Genomic DNA, 12,545 nt, shown 5'->3' on the forward strand with positions numbered 1-12,545 from the left:
CCGGAGCTCTATGTTTTCGATCGGTCAAACGTAGTGAATAGGCAGCCATTAGCCAGCAAGTTCTAGTGCTGTCAGGACACAAGTGGGCAATTTGCCCTGGATGCTCAGTGACAAAATATCCTCATCACTGTGAGGGGGTTAATGGTGTGTGTGTGTGTGTGTGTGTGTGTGTGTGTGTGTGTGTGTGTGTGTGTGTGTGTGTGTGTGTGTGTGTGTGTGTGTGTGTGTGTGTGTGTGTGTGTGTGACTCATGCGATCCATCTCTTTCTACACCAAGTGAAGAGAAGAACATTCCTTCTCAAAGTAACAGTCAAGGGACTACTCAACTTTCTTTCAACACTTACCTGTGTTATCGCGTTAGTTTGGGTAGTGGAGGAGAGAGGAGGAGGAGGAGAGAGGAGAGAGGAGGGGAAGGGGAGGAGAGAGGAGAGGGAGGGGAGGAGAGAGGAGGGGGGAGGGGAGTGGAGAGGATGAGAAGGTGGAGGGGAGAGGAGGAGAGAGGAGGAGGGGGGGGGAGGGGAGTAGAGGGGAGTGAAGGAAAGAGGAGGGGGAGGGGAGGAGAGAGGAGAGGGAGGGGAGGAGAGAGGAGGGGGAGGGGAGAGGATGAGAAGGTGGAGGGGAGAGGAGGAATAGAGGAGGAGGGGGGAGGGGAGTAGAGGGGAGTGAAGGAAAGAGGAGGGGGAGGGGAGGAGAGAGGAGGAGGAGGGGGAGGAGAAGGGGGAGGGGAGGAGGTGGAGGGGAGAGGAGGAGAGAGGAGGAGGAGGGGGAGGAGGAGGAGGAGGGGAGTGGAGGGGGAGGACGAGGAGGGGGAGGGGGAGGAGGGGGAGGGGAGGAGAGAGGAGGTGGCCCTGCCTGTTTGGCCCTGTCCGGGGGTATCATCGGATGGGGTCACAGTGTCTTCTGATCCCTCCTGTCTCAGCCTCCAGTATTTATGCAGCAGTAGTTTATGTGTCGGGGGGCTAGGGTCAGTCTGTTACATCTGGAGTATTTCTCTTGTCTTATCCGGTGTCCTGTGTGAATTTAAATATGCTCTCTCTAATTCTCTCTTTCTCTCTTTCTTTCTTTCTCTCGGAGGACCTGAGCCCTAGGACCATGCCTCAGGACTACCTGGCATGATGACTCCTTGCTGTCCCCAGTCCACCTGGCCGTGCTGCTGCTCCAGTTTCAACTGTTCTGCCTGCGGCTATGGAACCCTGACCTGTTCACCGGACGTGCTTGTTGCACCCTCGACAACTACTATGATTATTACTATTTGACCATGCTGGTCATTTATGAACATTTTAACATCTTGACCATGTTCTGTTATAATATCCACCCGGCACAGCCAGAAGAGGACTGGCCACCCCTCATAGCCTGGTTCCTCTCTAGGTTTCTTCCTAGGTTTTGGCCTTTCTAGGGAGTTTTTCCTAGGGAGTTTTTCCTAGCCACCGTGCTTCTACACCTGCATTGCTTGCTGTTTGGGGTTTTAGGCTGGGTTTCTGTACAGCACTTTGAGATATCAGCTGATGTACGAAGGGCTATATAAATACATTTGATTTGATTTGATTTGAGGAGAGAGGAGGTGGAGGGGATTGGAGGAGAGAGGAGGTGGAGGGGAGGAGAGAGGAGGTGGAGGGGATTGGAGGAGAGAGGAGGTGGAGGGGAGGAGAGGAGAGAGGAGGTGGAGGGGAGGAGAGAGGAGGTGGAGGGGAGGTAAGAGGAGGTGGAGGGGAGGAGAGAGGAGGTGGAGGGGAGGAGAGAGGAGAAGGAGGGGATTGGAGGAGAGAGGAGGTGGAGGGGAGGAGAGAGGAGGTGGAGGGGAGGAAAGAGGAGGTGGAGGGGAGGAGAGAGGAGGTGGAGGGGAGAGGAGGTGGAGGGGAGGAGAGAGGAGGTGGAGGGGAGGAGAGAGGATGTGGAGGGGAGGAGAGAGGAGGTGGAGGGGGGGAGAGAGGAGGTGGAGGGGAGAGGAGGAGAGCGGAGGTGGAGGGGAGGAGAGAGGAGGTGGAGGGGAGGTGAGAGGAGGTGGAGGGGAGGAGAGAGGAGGTGGAGGGGAGGTAAGAGGAGAAGGAGGGGAGGAGAGAGGAGGTGGAGGGGAGGAGAGAGGAGGTGGAGGGGAGGAGAGAGGAGGTGGAGGGGAGATAAGAGGAGGTGGAGGGGAGGTAAGAGGAGGTGGAGGGGAGGAGAGAGGAGGTGGAGGGGAGGAGAGAGGAGGTGGAGGGGAGATAAGAGGAGGTGGAGGGGAGGTAAGAGGAGGTGGAGGGGGAGGAGAGAGGAGGTGGAGGGGAGGAGAGAGGAGGTGGAGGGGGGGAGAGAGGAGGTGGAGGGGGGAGAGAGGAGGTGGAGGGGGGAGAGAGGAGGTGGAGGGGAGGAGAGAGGAGGTGGAGGGGGAGAGAGGAGGTGGAGGGGGGAGAGAGGAGGTGGAGGGGAGGAGAGAGGAGGTGGAGGGGAAGTAAGAGGAGGTGGAGGGAGGAGAGAGGAGGTGGAGGGGGGGAGAGAGGAGGTGGAGGGGAGAGGAGGAGAGCGGAGGGACAGGGGGGAGAGAGTATCGTATTTTCTCTGATCCTTTCAATACAGTCAAATGCAGCCATCGATAAACTCTGACACGTCAAGGAGGAAGTTCTAAAGTCATAAACCGAAACACTGATTCACATGAACACACCCTGGTCCTCCATCCCCCCACACACACCCTGGTCCTCCATCGCACCACACAAACCCTGGTCCTCCATCCCCCACACAAACCCTGGTCCTCCATCCCCCCACACACACCCTGGTCCTCCATCCCACCACACACACCCTGGTCCTCCATCCCCCCACACACACCCTGGTCCTCCATCCCACCACACACACCCTGGTCCTCCATCCCCCACACACACATCCTGGTCTTCCATCCCCAACACACCCTGGTCCTCCATCCCCCACACACACATCCTGGTCTTCCATCCCCAACACACCCTGGTCCTCCATCCCACCACACACACCCTGGTCCTCCATCCCCCCACACACACCCTGGTCCTCCATCCCCACACACTCTGGTCCTCCATCCCCCACACACACCCTGGTCCTCCATCCCACCACACACACATCCTGGTCCTCCATCCCCACACACACTCTGGTCCTCCATCCCCCCACACACCTTGGTCCTCCATCCCCCACACACACCCTGGTCCTCCATCCCCACACACACTCTGGTCCTCCATCCCCCCACACACCCTGGTCCTCCATCCCCCACACACACCCTGGTCCTCCATCCCCCCACACACACCCTGGTCCTCCATCCCACCACACACACTCTGGTCCTCCATCCCCACACACACCCTGGTCCTCCATCCCCCACACACACCCTGGTCCTCCATCCCCCACACACACCCTGGTCCTCCATCCCCCACATACACCCTGGTCCTCCATCCCACCATACACACCCTGGTCTTCCATCCCCAACACACCCTGGTCCTCCATCCCCCCACACACACATCCTGGTCTTCCATCCCCAACACACCCTGGTCCTCCATCCCATCATACACACCCTGGTCCTCCATCCCCCCACACACACCCTGGTCCTCCATCCCCCCACACACACCCTGGTCCTCCATCCCCCCACACACACCCTGGTCCTCCATCCCCCCACACACCCTGGTCCTCCATCCCCCCACACACACCCTGGTCCTCCATCCCACCACACACACCCTGGTCCTCCATCCCCCACACACACTCTGGTCCTCCATCCCCACACACACCCTGGTCCTCCATCCCACCACACACACCCTGGTCCTCCATCCCCCCACACACCCTGGTCCTCCATCCCCCACACACACCCTGGTCCTCCATCCCCCACACACACTCTGGTCCTCCATCCCCCACACACACCCTGGTCCTCCATCCCCCCACACACCCTGGTCCTCCATCCCCACACACACCCTGGTCCTCCATCCCCCCACACACACCCTGGTCCTCCATCCCCACACACACCCTGGTCCTCCATCCCACCACACACACCCCTGGTCCTCCATCCCCACACACACCCTGGTCCTCCATCCCCCACACACCCTGGTCCTCCATCCCCACACACCCCTGGTCCTCCATCCCCCACACACCCTGGTCCTCCATCCCCACACACACCCTGGTCCTCCATCCCCCACACACACCCTGGTCCTCCATCCCCCACACAAACCCTGGTCCTCCATCCCCCACACACACCCTGGTCCTCCATCCCACCACACACACCCTGGTCCTCCATCCCCACACACACCCTGGTCCTCCATCCCACCACACACACCCTGGTCTTCCATCCCCAACACACCCTGGTCCTCCATCCCCCACACACACCCTGGTCCTCCATCCCACCACACACACCCTGGTCCTCCATCCCCCCACACACACCCTGGTCCTCCATCCCCCACACACCCTGGTCCTCCATCCCCCCACACACCCTGGTCCTCCATCCCCCCACACACACCCTGGTCCTCCATCCCCCCACACACACATCCTGGTCTTCCATCCCCAACACACCCTGGTCCTCCATCCCATCATACACACCCTGGTCCTCCATCCCCCCACACACAGCCTGGTCCTCCATCCCCCCACACACACCCTGGTCCTCCATCCCCCACACACACCCTGGTCCTCCATCCCCCACACACACCCTGGTCCTCCATCCCCCCACACACCCTGGTCCTCCATCCCACCACACACACCCTGGTCCTCCATCCCCACACACACTCTGGTCCTCCATCCCCACACACACCCTGGTCCTCCATCCCACCACACACACCCTGGTCCTCCATCCCCCCACACACCCTGGTCCTCCATCCCCCACACACACCCTGGTCCTCCATCCCCCACACACACTCTGGTCCTCCATCCCCACACACACCCCTGGTCCTCCATCCCCCCACACACCCTGGTCCTCCATCCCCACACACACCCCTGGTCCTCCATCCCCACACACCCCCCTGGTCCTCCATCCCCCCACACACACCCTGGTCCTCCATCCCCACACACACACCCTGGTCCTCCATCCCCCACACAAACCCTGGTCCTCCATCCCCCCACACACACCCTGGTCCTCCATCCCACCACACACACCCTGGTCCTCCATCCCCCACACACACCCTGGTCCTCCATCCCACCACACACACCCTGGTCTTCCATCCCCAACACACCCTGGTCCTCCATCCCCCACACACACATCCTGGTCTTCCATCCCCAACACACCCTGGTCCTCCATCCCATCATACACACCCTGGTCCTCCATCCCCCCACACACACCCTGGTCCTCCATCCCCCACACACACCCTGGTCCTCCATCCCCCACACACACCCTGGTCCTCCATCCCCCCACACACACCCCTGGTCCTCCATCCCCCACACACACCCTGGTCCTCCATCCCCCCCACACACACCCTGGTCCTCCATCCCACCACACACACCCTGGTCCTCCATCCCCCACACACACTCTGGTCCTCCATCCCCCACACACACCCTGGTCCTCCATCCCACCACACACACCCTGGTCCTCCATCCCCCACACACCCCTGGTCCTCCATCCCCCACACACACCCTGGTCCTCCATCCCCCACACACACTCTGGTCCTCCATCCCCACACACACCCTGGTCCTCCATCCCCCCACACACCCTGGTCCTCCATCCCCCACACACACCCTGGTCCTCCATCCCCACACACACACCCTGGTCCTCCATCCCCCACACACACCCTGGTCCTCCATCCCCACACACCCTGGTCCTCCATCCCCACACACACACCCTGGTCCTCCATCCCCACACACACACCCTGGTCCTCCATCCCCACACACACCCTGGTCCTCCATCCCCCACACACACACCCTGGTCCTCCATCCCCCACACACACACCCTGGTCCTCCATCCTCCACACACACACCCTGGTCCTCCATCCCCCACACAAACCCTGGTCCTCCATCCCCCCACACACACCCTGGTCCTCCATCCCACCACACACACCCTGGTCCTCCATCCCCCACACACACCCTGGTCCTCCATCCCACCACACACACCCTGCTCTTCCATCCCCAACACACCCTGGTCCTCCATCCCCCCACACACACATCCTGGTCTTCCATCCCCAACACACCCTGGTCCTCCATCCCATCATACACACCCTGGTCCTCCATCCCCCCACACACACCCTGGTCCTCCATCCCCCCACACACACCCTGGTCCTCCATCCCCCCACACACACCCTGGTCCTCCATCCCCCCACACACACCCTGGTCCTCCATCCCCCCACACACACCCTGGTCCTCCATCCCCCCACACACACCCTGGTCCTCCATCCCACCACACACACCCTGGTCCTCCATCCCCACACACACTCTGGTCCTCCATCCCCCACACACACCCTGGTCCTCCATCCCACCACACACACCCTGGTCCTCCATCCCCCCACACACCCTGGTCCTCCATCCCCACACACACCCTGGTCCTCCATCCCCACACACACTCTGGTCCTCCATCCCCACACACACCCTGGTCCTCCATCCCCCCACACACCCTGGTCCTCCATCCCCCACACACACCCTGGTCCTCCATCCCCCACACACCCTGGTCTTCCATCCCCACACACACCCTGGTCCTCCATCCCCCCACACACCCTGGTCCTCCATCCCCCCACACACACCCTGGTCCTCCATCCCCCCACACACACCCTGGTCCTCCATCCCCCCACACACACCCTGGTCCTCCATCCCCCACACACACCCTGGTCCTCCATCCCCCACACACACCCCTGGTCCTCCATCCCACCACACACACCCTGGTCCTCCATCCCCACACACACTCTGGTCCTCCATCCCCCACACACACCCTGGTCCTCCATCCCACCACACACACCCTGGTCCTCCATCCCCCACACACCCTGGTCCTCCATCCCCACACACACCCTGGTCCTCCATCCCCCACACACACTCTGGTCCTCCATCCCCACACACACCCCTGGTCCTCCATCCCCCCACACACCCTGGTCCTCCATCCCCACACACACCCTGGTCCTCCATCCCCCCACACACCCTGGTCTTCCATCCCCACACACACCCTGGTCCTCCATCCCCCACACACACTCTGGTCCTCCATCCCCCACACACACCCTGGTCCTCCATCCCCCCACACACCCTGGTCCTCCATCCCCCACACACACCCTGGTCCTCCATCCCCACACACACACCCTGGTCCTCCATCCCCACACACCCTGGTCCTCCATCCCCACACACACACCCCTGGTCCTCCATCCCCACACACACACCCTGGTCCTCCATCCCCCACACACACCCTGGTCCTCCATCCCCCACACACACACCCTGGTCCTCCATCCCCCACACACACACCCTGGTCCTCCATCCCCCCACACACACATCCCTGCCGGTTTTCATTCAGTCTCTACTGTCTCCCTCTATGTCTTTATGACTGTGTGTGTTTTCCAGTCATAATTATTGTTCACACACTCTCTCTCTCTCTCTGCCCTTACACTCCCCCAGCCCAAAACACTAGTTTAATTGCCTTGGGGACTGGTCTTTATGGTGTTGCCATGGTGACCGCTGGAACCTTGTTCTGCCTGGCTCTCTGTTACAAGTTGAGCGTCTCACCTCATCCTGCACTGCCTGCCTGTACTACCTCTACCTCTCTAATACACACAGACATACCAATCTCTCTCTCTTTCTCCATCCATCCGCCTATCTCCTCTCCTCTCTTCCCAACCCCAACCTCTCTATCTGCTCTTCTCCTCTCTTCCCAACCCCCACCTCTCTATCCCCCCTCTCCTCTCTTCCCAACCCCCACCTCTCTATCCCCCCTCTCCTCTCTTCCCAACCCCCACCTCTCTATCCCCCCTCTCCTCTCTTCCCAACCCCAATCTCTCTATCCCCCCTCTACTCCCTTCCCAACCCCAACCTCTCTATCTGCTCTTCTCCTCTCTTCCCAACCCCCACCTCTCTATCCCCCTCTCCTCTCTTCCCAACCCCCACCTCTCTATCCCCCCTCTCCTCTCTTCCCAACCCCAACCTCTCTATCCCCCCTCTACTCCCTTCCCAACCCCCACCTCTCTATCCGGTCTTCTCTTCCCTTCCAAACCCCCACCTTTCTATCTGCTCTTCTCCTGCCTTCCCAACCCCCTCCTCTCTATCCGCTCTTCTACTCCCTTCCCAACCCCCACCTCTCTATCCCCCCTCTACTCCCTTCCCAACCCCCACCTCTCTATCCGCTCTTCTACTCCCTTCCCAACCCCCACCTCTCTATCTGCTCTTCTCCTCTCTTACCAACCCCCACCTCTCTATCCGCTCTTCTACTCCCTTCCCAACCCCCACCTCTCTATCCCCCCTCTCCTCTCTTCCCAACCCCCACCTCTCTATCCCCCCTCTCCTCTCTTCCCAACCCCCACCTCTCTATCCCCCCTCTCCTCTCTTCCCAACCCCCACCTCTCTATCCCCCTCTCCTCTCTTCCCAACCCCCACCTCTCTATCCCCCCTCTACTCCCTTCCCAACCCCCACCTCTCTATCCCCCCTCTACTCCCTTCCCAACCCCCACCTCTCTATCCCCCCTCTACTCCCTTCCCAACCCCCACCTCTCTATCCCCCCTCTACTCCCTTCCCAACCCCCACCTCTCTATCCCCCTCTACTCCCTTCCCAACCCCCACCTCTCTATCCCCCTCTACTCCCTTCCCAACCCCCACCTCTCTATCCGGTCTTCTACTCCCTTCCAAACCCCCACCTTTCTATCTGCTCTTCTCTTCTCTTCTCTTACCAACCCCCACCTCTCTATCTGCTCTTCTCTTCTCTTCCCAACCCCCTCCTCTCTATCTGCTCTTCTCTTCTCTTCCCAACCCCCATCTCTCTATCTGCTCTTCTCTTCTCTTCCCAACCCCCACCTCTCTATCTGCTCTTCTCTTCTCTCACCAACCCCCACCTCTCTATCCGCTCTTCTCTTCTCTTACCAACCCCCACCTCTCTATCTGCTCTTCTCTTCTCTTCCCAACCCCCACCTCTCTATCTGCTCTTCTCTTCTCTTCCCAACCCCCACCTCTCTATCTGCTCTTCTCTTCTCTTACCAACCCCCACCTCTCTATCTGCTCTTCTCTTCTCTTCCCAACCCCCACCTCTCTATCTGCTCTTCTCTTCTCTTCCCAACCCCCACCTCTCTATCCGCTCTTCTCTTCTCTTCCCAACCCCCACCTCTCTATCTGCTCTTCTCTTCTCTTCCCAACCCCCACCTCTCTATCCGCTCTTCTCTTCTCTTCCCAACCCCCACCTCTCTATCTGCTCTTCTCTTCTCTTCCCAACCCCCACCTCTCTATCCGCTCTTCTCTTCTCTTCCCAACCCCCACCTCTCTATCTGCTCTTCTCTTCCCTTACCAATCCCCACCTCTCTATCTGCTCTTCTCTTCTCTTCCCAATCCCCACCTCTCTATCTGCTCTTCTCTTCTCTTACCAACCCCCACCTCTCTATCTGCTCTTCTCTTCTCTCACCAACCCCCACCTCTCTATCTGCTCTTCTCTTCTCTTCCCAACCCCCACCTCTCTATCTGCTCTTCTCTTCTCTTCCCAATCCCCACCTCTCTATCCGCTCTTCTCTTCTCTTCCCAATCCCCACCTCTCTATCTGCTCTTCTCTTCTCTTACCAACCCCCACCTCTCTATCTGCTCTTCTCTTCCCTTCCCAACCCTCATCTCTCTTATCTAGCTTCCTCTCTTATCAATCTCTCTCTCAATCTCTCTCTCAATCTCTCTCAATCTCTCAAAATCTCTCTCTCAATCTCTCTCAAAATCTCTCTCAATCTCTCAAAATCTCTCTCTCAATCTCTCTCAATCTCTCAATCTCTCTCAAAATCTCTCTCAATCTCTCAAAATCTCTCTCTCAATCTCTCTCAATCTCTCAATCTCTCTCGCAATCTCTCAATCTCTCTCAATCTCTCAAAATCTCTCTCTCAATCTCTCTCAAAATCTCTCTCAATCTCTCAAAATCTCCATCTCAATCTCTCAATCTCTCAAAATCTCTCTCTCAAAATCTCTCTCTCAATCTCTCAAAATCTCTCTCTCAATCTCTCAAAATCTCTCAAATATATCTCTCAATCTCTCTCAATCTCTCAAAATCTCTCTCAATCTCTCTCAAAATCTCTCTCAATCTCTCAAAATATCCATCTCAATCTCTCTCAATCTCTCAATCTCTCAAAATCTCTCTCTCAAAATCTCTCTCTCAATCTCTCAAAATCTCTCTCAATCTCTCAAAATCTCTCAAATATATCTCTCAATCTCTCTCAATCTCTCAAAATCTCTCTCTCAATCTCTCAAAATCTCTCAAAATCTCTCTCTCAAACTCTCAAAATCTCTCTCAATCTCTCTCAATCTCTCAGAATCTCTCTCAAAATCTCTCTCTCAATCTCTCTCAATCTCTCTCAAAATCTCTCTCTCAATCTCTCTCAATCTCTCAAAATCTCTCTCAAAATCTCTCTCAATCTCTCTCAATCTCTCAAAATCTCTCTCTCAATCTCCATATGCATCTCTCCTTTTTCTGTGTAGTGGAATGGAACTGAATGGCGCTGGATGTATAGCAGCCATTGTACAGGCTCCTGGCCTGTTGTGTATTTAGTAGTTTTAGTGTTGATTTTGTACATACTGATTCACTAAGCTCCATTTGGATAAACAATTCTACTTCAATGACTCAGCGTCGAAGGACTTCTCACACGGGGCCGGGCCCTAATCCCAGAGACTCTGTACATAGATTTATTTATATTGTGTTATTGACTGTACGTTTGTTTACGTGTAACTCTGTGTTGTTGTTTTTGGTCGAACTGCTTTGCTTTATCTTGGCCAGGTCGCAGTTGTAAATGAGAACTTGTTCTCAACTGGCCTACCTGGTTAAATAAAAGGTGAAATAAAATAATAGAACAAATAAAAACTCTGAAAAGGAAGCGACTGTGAGTGAATGAATCGCCTCTACCCTCCGTTCTATTGGTGGACGTACTGGAGAACAAACTATCCTGTCGACGGGACATGAAGAACTGTAAAATCCTTCACAGAGTCGTGGCTGAATGAGGACTTGGTTAAAATAAACCTTGCTGTTTTGTCTATCCATCAGCAGGACAGAACGGCAGCGTCTCGTAAACTCAAGAGAGGGTGGTGTGTGTCTTTATGTTAACAACATATTAAACAGTAAAAGTAACTCTATAGAAGCTTCTACTTCAAGAACATCCTGTCTTCAATCCCTCTCCTCAACCCTCTGTCTCTCTCCCCATCCTGCCTTCAAGCCTTCTCCTCAAACCTCTGGCTCTCTCCCCACCCTGCCTTCAAGCCTGCTCCTCAACCCTCTGTCTCTCTCCCCACCCTGCCTCCAAGCCTTCTCCTCAACCCTCTGGCTCTCTCCCCACCCTGCCTCCAAGCCTGCTCCTCAACCCTCTGTCTCTCTCCCCACCCTGCCTTCAAGCCTGCTCCTCAACCCTCTGTCTCTCTCCCCACCCTGCCTTCAAGCCTGCTCCTCAACCCTCTGTCTCTCTCCCCACCCTGCCTTCAAGCCTGCTCCTCAACCCTCTGGCTCTCTCCCCACCCTGCCTTCAAGCCTGCTCCTCAACCCTCTGGCTTTCTCCCCATCCTGCCTTCAAGCCTGCTCCTCAACCCTCTGTCTCTCTCCCCACCCTGCCTTCAAGCCTGCTCCTCAACCCTCTGGCTCTCTCCCCACCCTCAAAATGTCAGTCGCATCTTGCGTCATCGGCTATACTTGTTTGTCCATCACGAATGTCCATCACGCCTGCTCTATCAGCACTGATCGGTGAAGTAATTTAATGAGCTAAACTTGAAAAAAACCTGTTGATTTCACAGGTATAACGATTATAAACCGGTACTTTTCTTTTGGTTTGAACCGGTTCAGAACTTTATTTTGCTGTTCGGAACAGTGTAACGGAACATAAAAAAATTTGCGGTTCTGTTCAATATTTTTTGTTCCATCTTCTGGTAGTAGGAGCCAGGGCCACCGGTTTGTGTCAAGAACTGCAATGCTGCTGGGTTTTTCAAGCTCAGAATCAATAATGGTCCACCACCCACTCTTATCTTTAACTCTGCATTGTTGGAAATAGACCAGGAAGTAAGCATTTCACTGTTAGCCTACACAGCATGAGACAAATCACATTTTGATTAGATCTTCATATCGCTCTCTCTGCCTCTCTGTCTCTTCTGCTCTCCCTCCCCAACCCCATCTCTCTCTCTCTCTCTCTCTCTCTCTCTCTCTCTCTCTCTCGTCTCTTCTGCTATCCCTAGAGTTATAGTAGGTAGGGTAGCTTGGTAGAGGTACAGTAGGTAGGGTAGCTGGGTAGAGGTATAGTAGGTAGGGTAGCTGGGTAGAGGTATAGTAGGTAGGGTAGCTGGGTGGAGGTATAGTAGGGGTACAGTAGGTAGGGTAGCTGGGTAGAGGTATAGTAGGTAGGGTAGCTGGGTAGAGGTATAGTAGGTAGGGTAGCTGGGTAGAGGTATAGTAAGTAGGGTAGCTGGGTAGAGGTATAGTAGGTAGGGTAGCTGGGTAGAGGTACAGTAGGCAAGGTAGCTGGGTAGAGGTA

This window comes from Salmo salar, chromosome ssa27 (genome assembly GCF_905237065.1).
Source record: "Salmo salar chromosome ssa27, Ssal_v3.1, whole genome shotgun sequence".
Taxonomy (NCBI): Eukaryota; Metazoa; Chordata; class Actinopteri; order Salmoniformes; family Salmonidae; genus Salmo; species Salmo salar.